Below are 10311 nucleotides of genomic sequence, written 5' to 3' on the forward strand. Positions count from 1 at the left end.
AAACAAGAACAGTTAAAATGGCACTTCTTCGCAGCCACAAGTGTGGGATGAAACATCAGTAGCTTCGCATGCATCTCACAGTATCGCAGTCTGTGGCTTCGCGCGTTTTTGAAGAGGTATAGATTCAGAGGAGATTTGGTTCTTCAGTCTCCACCGGAACACACCTGATCGACCATCCAAATTGTCCACAACGTCGTTCGCGCGATCCGAAAAACCTTCTGAGTGACTCTTAACAACGTTTCCCAAAATTTCGTCCAGCTCTCAGGCTCTAAATCGGCTGCATGGACTCTCAAGACGACAAATGCAATGCGCGCAGATAAACACCCCGAGGCTAGCTCGGAAAATGCGCATCAGTGAAACGAATTGGGCTCTCAAAATGACGCGGGCAGTATATCTGATTAGTACAGGTGACTAGTGAAAAAGAGTGAATTCGTTAGACAAATCGAAGTTCGTGCTGCACGGGCGTGACGGAATTCATTATACACGTCGCACCGAACGCACATGATATGTACCTCGCTATCGATTTTCCATATTAAGCCACAGAAGCGGGAACTTGCGCCTGAATCTCGGTTCGTGGAGTTTTTATTCATCACCGATTTCAAGGTACCATGACCAACGAACAACGAGGCTTACCAGGAAATTGCTGAAAAGGTAGTGCTTTTTTAGACCCGCTAAATTTTGGTTTTGCATATGTGTTTGAACGGACTGCCTACTCGATGCACTCTTCTATGCTTCTGAAATACTGTTTGAAGAAGAGGAGGCTGGACCTTATGGAATGGCGAAGCCGGTCTGCTGACATTAATTCAATGGAACACATTTGGATAGAGTTCGCGCCTAGTTCTAAAACACACAGAAAGTTGCGCCGAGGAGAAATTTCACCTGCTGCTTCAAGAGTGGATTGAAAGCTTCCTGGACGGCAAGCTTCTACTATAAGGCTTGCGTGCGAAGCAGTGACGGCAGTTATCGGGATTTGTGGAAAGCGCAAAGCTTTGTCGGTCAAACACATCACACCATGACGGACTTCGCACGTGACCTCTTTATTACCTGGGCTAGAACAGCCAGCAGCAGTGAGCCCCGCAGCGCGGGTCGGACGGAGAAGATCATATGGCATGTGCGTCATGGAGTGACCTCTACTGGTAGGCGTTGCTGCGCACGGCAAAGAGGAAGCTAACTGGAAGGTGCGCGAGAAGGCCAAAATGTGTTTAAAATCTGAAATGGCTACTACCCGTGGCCGCTACAATCTCTAATTGCATCTAGCCTCCGAACGGTTATGATCATAAAGTAACAGAATTTATTCAAGCAGAGCTTTACAAGTTAAACTGCCTGAAATGTTTTGTGACGTCCGCGATCACTGGCATTGCTATTTCTGAAAAGCCATCTTTACACTTCCAAACGGTTGTTTTTAAATGTTTGTGGCAGACTTAACTGAAACTCGTGGTATTCATTGGTTGTCCTGCCAGTTAAATGTACAGCTGTCAGTATGCCCGGTGTAGTATTCTCTTTTATCCCGTCCACGTCTTTACTCTGTAGTAATAACAGGGGTTTAAGTTTCGACGCGCGGCACTGATGATTCCGGCCATAGACTTTTTATACAGAACCATGTCTTTCCCGCACCTCTCACTGAAAACTAAGTCTTTCTGTAATTCTCGCCTGATCCAGCCAAAAAAAAAGGTTCTTTCTGCAGCGGGCAAATTTCGGGATGATTTTGAGTGGCCAGATTGTTGAATTTCTCTGATAAGTTCATCTTTCATGAAAGACGCAAAGCACATGGACACAAGGAATGTAGACGGGACGGCACACGAGACCTTCCTTGTGTCCGCGTGCGTTTCGCGCTTTTCACCAAGGATGAACAATTACCCGTTCTTCTTCGCTAAAAAGAATGAAATGGACTGTAGCTCAGTTACCCTCTCCTCTAGGCCTCGCGCATGACTTTTGTTGCCTCAGTGGATGAGCCTTGCTACGGTTAGTTGCACTGCCAGCCCTTCTCATGTGCCGTAAGCCTTAACCTTACGTAACATGGCCTCGTTATTGTGCACAGTACATGAATCTGCCCAATGGGCGATGCGGCTTCTCCTGTTGGGGTAGACCCCTCTGTGGCAGCAGAAGCTGTTATATTGACCTGGATACCGCCTTGCGTTGTCTCTTAACATGGCTGTACCCTTAGCAACAGCAAACAGTATGACGGATACTAAAAGTAGACATGGTTACATGTTTAAGGAAATCAGCCTGTCTGGAATAAAATGAAACCTGCCATTCTTATTGAAAGCTCTACTGGGACGCCTTTCTACAGCACAAGTTAAACTACGTCTTGCGCGCGGCGTTATGACCAAGGTTCATGATCTTCTCTTGTAGCAAATTTTATGGGTGCTGCAGACCACGGAAAAGAAAGCGACGCGTTAAAAATAAATTCTCTCAACAAAATTATGAAAGCCCTTCCCTAACATATCCGAAATTTCTCGTCTTAACTGCACACTTAACAGGCGTGTCTAAATAATTTAGGACAGAGTTCAGAGATGATCGAAACCTTTTACAGACCAACTGAATTAATTTCCTAATGAAGCCCTGAAACAGTCTGAAAACTCTGTTAAATGTTCTTAGACATTACACTCATCGTCATCATCAGACTGAATATGCCCACTGCAGGGCAAAGGCCTCTCCTATGTCTCTCCAACTAACCCTGTCCTTTGTCAGCTGCGGCAACCGTATTCCCAAACTCCTTAATTTCATCCGCCTACCTAACTTTCTGCCGCCGCCTGCTACGCTTGCCTTCTCTTGGAATCTGCTCCGTACCCTTAAGGACCAGCGGCTATCTTGCTTTCGCATTACATGTCCTGCCCAAGCCCATTTCTTCTTCTTGATTTTGACTAGGAGGACATTAACCCGAGTTTTTTTTTTTTATTATGATCACTCACTCTGCCCTCTTCTAGTCTCTTAACGTTGCGCCAATCATTTTTCTTTCCATAGCTGGCTGCGTTGTACTTAACTTAGGCTGAACCATTTTCATTAGCCTCCATGCTTCTGCCCCACATAGGTGAGCACCGATAAGGTGCAGCTGTTCTATTCTTTTCTCTTGAGATCATCGGTAAACTACTATTAATGGTCTGAGAGAACCAGCGATATGCGCTGCACCCCATTCTTATTTTTCTGGTTATTTCCCTCTCATGATCCGGATCAGCGACCACTACCTGCCCTAAGTAGGCGTACTCCCTAACCACTTGCAGCACCTCTCTACCAGTTGCGAACTGCTGTTCACTTGCGAGACTGCTGAACACTACTTTGGTTTTCTGCATGTTAATATTTACACCCACCGTTCTCCTCTGTCTGTCTAACTCATTGATCATGCTTTGCAGTTCATCTCCTGTGAGACTTAGCAAAGCAATGTCATCAGTGATTAGCAGATTCCTTAGGTATTCCCCATTAACTCTTACTGTTCTCAATCCATGCTTCGGAACCTCTCCTGTAAACAAGCGATGAATAGCATTGGCGAGATCTTGTCTCCCTGCCTGACGCCCTTCTTAATTGGAATTTTACACATTAGCTTTGCAGTCCTTATAGAGGTCCGAACCGAGGTGCGAACAGAGGTCCGAACCGAGGTGCAGAGGGATGACAGGGAGCACTCATTTACGTCCATCGGAGAGGTAGTTGGGGCGATATTAGCATGTCGTCAAGGATGACAAAGTTACGGCTTGCCGTCGGATAGCTCATGACGTAGGAAACGTGGCTGGCGCAGGCAGAAGAGTCGCATGAGAACGGTCCAAGGGTCTTCCAAGGCGATGCTGACGGCCCGACCAATAGAGGGATTCAGCGTCGAACTCCTGTATGCGAAAGGCCGAACGAGCAAAGCCACCCAATGGATCTTTCACTAAGGATAACCAGCAGAGGACATAATGATTTGTAACAACGGATACTGGGCGACCGCATACATAGGGTCGAAATTTGCTATTCACCCAAATGATCCCCAAGCATTCTTTTTGTCACAGTACGCCGCATTCACGCAAGCCTGATTTCCTTTGTGCAAAACTGCACAGAGGCCTACACCGCTGCCGTCAACGTGAATTCCAGAAAGGGCAATCCGGCCAAAATGGCGTAGAAGGAGACAAGAGAACGCGATGGAAAGTGCTGAGGGCAGAATCTCACTCGGGTGACCAAGCCGCGATGTCGGATCTGCAGCCAAGTACGTCCGTCCAAGGTACAAGGATGGAAGCAAAGTTCTGGAAGAAACGGCGGAAATAAGACCACAGGTCAATAAAACTGCGCAGTACTTTCAGGTACATTGGTTGAGGGAAGTGAGAAACGGCACGAAGTTTGGCAGGATAGGGGAGAATGCCGCCCGTTGAGACCACGTGGCGTAATATGGTGAGCTGCCGGGCGGCGAAGAAGTGACCACCTTTTTCCGGTGTCAGTTTGCAGGCTAGCGTCAGCGAGATACCGCAGCACGCGCTCGAGGCAGTCACACCCCTTGGTGACGTCCTGAGAGCAGCGAGACAGCACGAAAAACTTCGTTTTGTAGAGAACGGATGACAAGACGGATAGTGCACCTCACGACGGGAGTGGGAGGGGTGCTTATGGTAAGCACGACAGGACATTTTCGAGACTGGCACCATCACTTTGCGGAGCTTACGGCAGAGGGTGGCACTAATTACTGACACCCGTGTACGCGTCTATAACGCTGAGACGGACTTCGATAATTCCACCGAAGCACAGTTCTGCATCCGGAACTTCGGCTGCTATTTTCTTCAGGCGCAGTAGGAGGACGACTCCGCATAGGAGAGAAGGAGCGGCGACGAGGAGATAATAACCGTGAAGGTGAAGGAGAGTAGGAGGTACGGTCCGAAGGAACGTGTGTGATAGTGGGCCACTGGAAGGAGTCGGCGAAGATTGCGGATTTTTATAGCAGTACGCGGGTGCACCGCAGTGAAAGTGCGGCTTCCGCTGACGACAAAGCCACTCGATGTGTCCCGGGAAACCGTAGGCATAGCAGACGGGTTCGCCGTCCGGAGCTCTCCGCGGATTCCGTCGTGGTCGCCGAGGAGTTGTGAAAGGGTGGTAAGAAGCCGATGGGGGCGCTTGGGGCACGAAGAATGAGGTGCCGGCGCCCATGATCGGTGCCCTGTTAACTGGCGCCGCCTTTAGGGTATATCAGGGGTGCCAAGGGAACGAATGATAGCGTAGACCCCTCGGAAACAAGCAAGAGCGACTGCTGGCGTGACACTTCACATACAAAAACCTTGACGTAGAGAAGCGTCGGGGACTGATCGGTGCACAGAACGCCGTAGGCCAAGTTGACAAGTGGCCCGTCTGGGGGGCAAGCACGGCAAGTGGACGGCCGCTGTCTTTTGAGCACATGTTTTTTTCACTAAGTAAATAACGTCGGCAATGATTTAGGGGTTCCTTGCTAGTAACATCTGCAAGCTGTTGTCGATATTCTTTTGAGAATGCTATTCATGTTATCGGCTTCCCTCATCGATCGGTTGATGCGCTTACGCGGCTCACCAACGTCCTCGATGTAAATGGTAATTGACTCACCAGCTTCCTGAGCCTGAGCACGGAGACGTTGTTAGGCAAGCAACTTACGAGCGGCAGGAACGCCGAAGACGTGTGCGAAACTGGTCTTGAAAGAAGCCCACGTAGGAAGGTCTGCCACATGGTTGCGGAAGCAAAGTTGGCAACGTCGGCAGAAGAAAAGAAAATGTTGCCGAGCTTGGTGGAATAATCCCATTTGTTGTAGGTGCTCACTCGATCTTAGAACGACAACGAGACGTCGACATCGCGGTCTTCAGCTCCGCTCAATATGCCGGGGTCACGTTGCCGGAGCGCACCAGAACAGTAGGTGGCAGGTGGGGGGGCCTGGATGGCGGCCTCGGGCATAGTTTGAAACTTCATTGAAAGAGTGAAGAAACGCCAGCACCTCCACCAGATGTACGGTATTTAATCCGGGTAGTCTCACAAATCAGGATGCGTAAACAGTTCAGTCCTAGCTTTCGTTCTGCTAGAGACACTCGTCCTTCAGGGTCGTTGTCGTCTTCAGATACAGCCAGCCGAGTGAAACTGGGTGCATTTGAGGGTCCCGTAGCACAGTCAGTATTATTTTTTTTCTCGTTCTCGAAGGTTAATTAGTAAGGCTAAAAACGGTAAGTTTTTACAAAAACAACACATTAATCTAATTGGTCCCGGTTAATTTTGATTAGTGCACTCTGTTCCTAAACATACTTAATACTTTTAAATGGCACGCTTTCTAAATATTGTATTCAGGAACATACTGTAAATTCCGAATCTGAAGATCGCCTTCCAATACAGCTGCTGAAATTCCTGTACCAGCCTCAATAGATAGTCCGATAAATCCAAAAGCTACCACGTGCGAGCCGCTGACGTATATTTATCACCCAGAGCCCACGTAAAGCCCCGTCAGTGACAGCGCAAAGCAGAAAAGCGCGTTTTGTACTCCGAGGTGCCTCATCTGACAGCGAAGCAGCACCGGGGTCGGGAGTCAGCTTTTGTATTTTGCAGTATTTTTAATGCCCCTAACCATACGTATTTAAATAAAACCTTAATGCCAACATTTCAAAATGCTTATCTTAAAAACTATCTACACATTTCGCATCAAAACATTATTCCTGGCATCAATATTGAATGTTTGCCACTTAGTCTTAAGTAATAAAGTTTCAGAACAAAAAACAAACTGCTGTCTGGGCCATGAGAGCCTTACAAGCACTCACTTGATTTACTTACCGAGGACACTGCATGTTTTTTATCATTGGTTACTTTTAGCTTGGACACCCGATAAAATATCACAGTAGCCGCTGAGTACCTGAGTATTGAGTCAATTTCACTGTATCGGAAGCTAGTTGTAGCTCCCTGCACCTGTGCCCACACTCCTCTTAAAAAATTAATGACCTTCAGCATTACATTCTTGGCTTTCAGGTTGACCGTGTAGCCACCCGGTAGGAATATGAAATACTCACATAACTGGCTGGTCGCTCTCCTCATAATATGTACTTGGCCCAAAACTCAAGGTGAAGTAATTCTCTCCCTCTTATTCACGACTATTACTAAGACTATTTTCGTGCTTACTTGGTATTTTATCCAAGGGCATATCGGCTTAAATGCAGTACCCTCCCAGCAGAAAGCAATCATTTTCTGCCGGCTTGTGACCTCGACTGTTGCCAAAACGTCTGTAAAATGGAATCCTGTGGTGCAGGTCACAATTACATGTTCTTACGTGTCTCTGAAACATATCTTTATTTACCTTGTTGAGATGGCCTTTTTTTTATTGCCGGCGCTTGTGAGACACTGTTTCTTGCAAAGATAAGGCTGATGACAGGCACGAGTCGCATGTTTTGACAATTGTTGGTGTTGAGACCGAGTTTATGGAGCTCGGTAATGCGACGATACCTTCCACTTCCTCGTCCTTTTATTAGAGGGCGAAGATCTTAGAGTGCTTTGAGCAACACCGGCTGGGAAGAGATTTACAGACCCGCATAGTTTTCTGCCATTTAAAGTGCTTGCTTTTCGTCGGCTTTTCTCTCTGCCACTGCGTAGCGTGCAAGTTGACTGAGAAGCGCATCAGGTGCCCTCAGTCGGGATACATTCCTGGAAAGACGTGTCAGGGTGTGGCGTCCTGGAGATGCAGACCTGACATGCTGAGGTGCGCCTGCAAAGACGATCTATTGCTCCACGCCGATGGCAGCTGCGTCGAGGCGAATGAATGCGGTAAGAGAATTATGAAGACGTTTTTAAACCGATTACCTGGGCTGAACGGTCACAGCTGACAAAAAAAAATAATTATGGATCTCATATGCTCGCCCTATGCTGGTGACAACCGTGTACTCAGCTGATAGCACCGCAGGCCTATGACAATGTCCAAGGAATTTTGAGACAACGAAAAATCCATGAAGTAATTTTTCAATTCTACTCTAAATCCTAACATGAGAAGCATACGAACCCGCAAACGAAAGTTTTCTGAGCACGAAAGCAACCGAGAAGACTTATCATCCAGCTCAGTTTGCAAAGTGGGACAATCACGACATGTTACAATGCCAGTGACAGATTATAGATGAGTCCAGCTAGAGTAGACTGACGGAACCACTAAAGTATTCCACTGACACACTGTCATTCTGATTCAATAACAAAAGCACCATATCCCAACTGAGACAGGTTTTCACGCTGAAATCGTTAATTTTGAATTTTGCACAGGCCACTCATTTCTTTGGCTTAAGACAAACACGTTACTCTTACCGCTATCATCATAATTATCACCGATCTCCCCGCAACTACATCCTACTCAGAACTAGCAGAGCTAGCTTTCATACTCGAAATACCCTCCATGCGCTGCGATTATCTGGCTTTAGCATCCACCAAAAAATGTACGTGGTGTACAATCGCGCTCTGTTTAACCTACAACATTGCGGTCGTGCTTGTAACGCGATGGGTGTGTCATAAAAAATGGATGTTCCGTGGTGCGCAGCTTGACACTTGATAAAGATGTGGGCAAATCGAGTCCTTTGATTCGCGGCTGCATGCGTAATTTTTTCGACAGCGCAAGACTAACACTGTTTCCTGAACTAAGCCCAGAACAGATACCTGAAATTGCAGGTCGTGCTTTGCGTAGGTGTACTAAATTTGTCATTTATTTACTCCAAATTTAAAACACTGATTTAGCGGAGGGTGCTTCTTCTGAAATCACTGTTTATTGTCGGACACGCGCCGTGTGCTCCTCCGACCTTTTGCGTTCGGATAGCGACTTATGAACACCGAAGCGGCTATATACAATTTCGTGTGCCGCTTCTTCTGCTATGTAACAAGCACCATAAAAGAAAGCTAAACCAAAATACTGTGTTGTTCAAGTCCGCACAGCACTCTTAGATCAATAGCGTTCAAAACGATGACAAGGGGGAAGAGCAGAATTCACATTGCTATTATTCGTTTGGTTTGGCTTCTTGGGGTTTAACGTCCCAAAGCAACTCAGGCTATGAGGGACGCCGTAGTGAAGGGCTCCGGAAATTTCGACCACTTAGGGCTCTTTAACGTGCACTGACATCGCAAAGTACACGGGCCTCTAGAATTTCTCCTCCAAAGAAATTCGGCCACCGCGGCCGGTATGGAACCCGCGTCTTTCGGGTCAGTAGCCGAGCGCCGTAACCACTGAGCCACTGCGGCGTGTCCACACTGCTGTTATTGGGTTATCGTTTTGTACACAATTGACTCAAGATAAGGCAGTGTCCAAGCCTGTCTGAGGCAACCCCATTCCGTGAACTGAAAGTAGAGCTCTTCATTTTGTGATCCCTCTGGGAGGAAGTTAATTTTCCTTTTTTGAATATTTCAGTGCGAAATATAGGCGGAAAAAGACAGTAAGACTGACTCGCCATGTCAGACACCATGCCACACAAATATAGGATCTGGCACTTACATGGTGTATAAGTTCTTAGACTTCATGCCACAGATGCATTAGTGTTTGGGATTTACTTTTTTCTAAAAAAAATTCAGTTTTCAATTGGCCGAAGCCAGTACAAAGAGCTGAAATAATTTTTTTCAAATATGATGTATATTCCTCTGTGCACTTAGGTCCTGATCCTACGACACATCTTCGCCGCCCAAAGAATGGCCAGAAAAATGGTGCTGCACCGAACCAATCATCGTCAATCTTCGAAAATGCTCAGAAAGTAGGTCCCTACATTTACAGAAATTACCATGTCGGTGCTTCTCAGAATCATATCCTGCTGTCTCCTTTGTTCTTTCGTTAAATTATTTGTTCACAGCCAGCCACACTCGGCCATATTACTTTGTAATGAGACACAATCAAAGAACCCTGGAAGGATCATGATCACGCATAGTGGTTTCCACAATGTTTGAAATGGTTGTCCGCTTTTGAGGCGCTTCATTTCGAAGCGTCTACGTCAGGGTTATGTGCAGCGCGGATAAGAGCGGTGGGCACTCCTGTATCACGTCGAGAGTGGAGCGCGATTGCTGCTGTCGCTATTCACGGGCGCATTTTTGCGCAATGAATGATTTGCGTTCAGCGACATCCTAATTGCGGGGCTGTCTGTAACTCCGCCTGTTGTCACACCTAAGAGGACAAATGTGTAGGTATACGTATACTAAAAGATATCTAGGCAATGTGGAGTCCACAAGCGGTATACAGAGAGACAAATGCAGTGTATTCTTCAGACTGATACAATTTTATTTTTCACGCTTTCAAACTAAAGTAATTGCTGGGGTTCCCGCCATTTCACAACGGGGCTTTTGTATTTTACAAAGCGTTACGCTTGTTTCCAACACTCAAGTTTTCAATGCAAGCGGAAACACGTGGATTCT

The sequence above is a fragment of the Amblyomma mixtum genome, chromosome 8 (assembly GCF_055824585.1).
Source record: "Amblyomma mixtum isolate Tamu chromosome 8, ASM5582458v1, whole genome shotgun sequence".
In the NCBI taxonomy this organism is placed as follows: Eukaryota; Metazoa; Arthropoda; class Arachnida; order Ixodida; family Ixodidae; genus Amblyomma; species Amblyomma mixtum.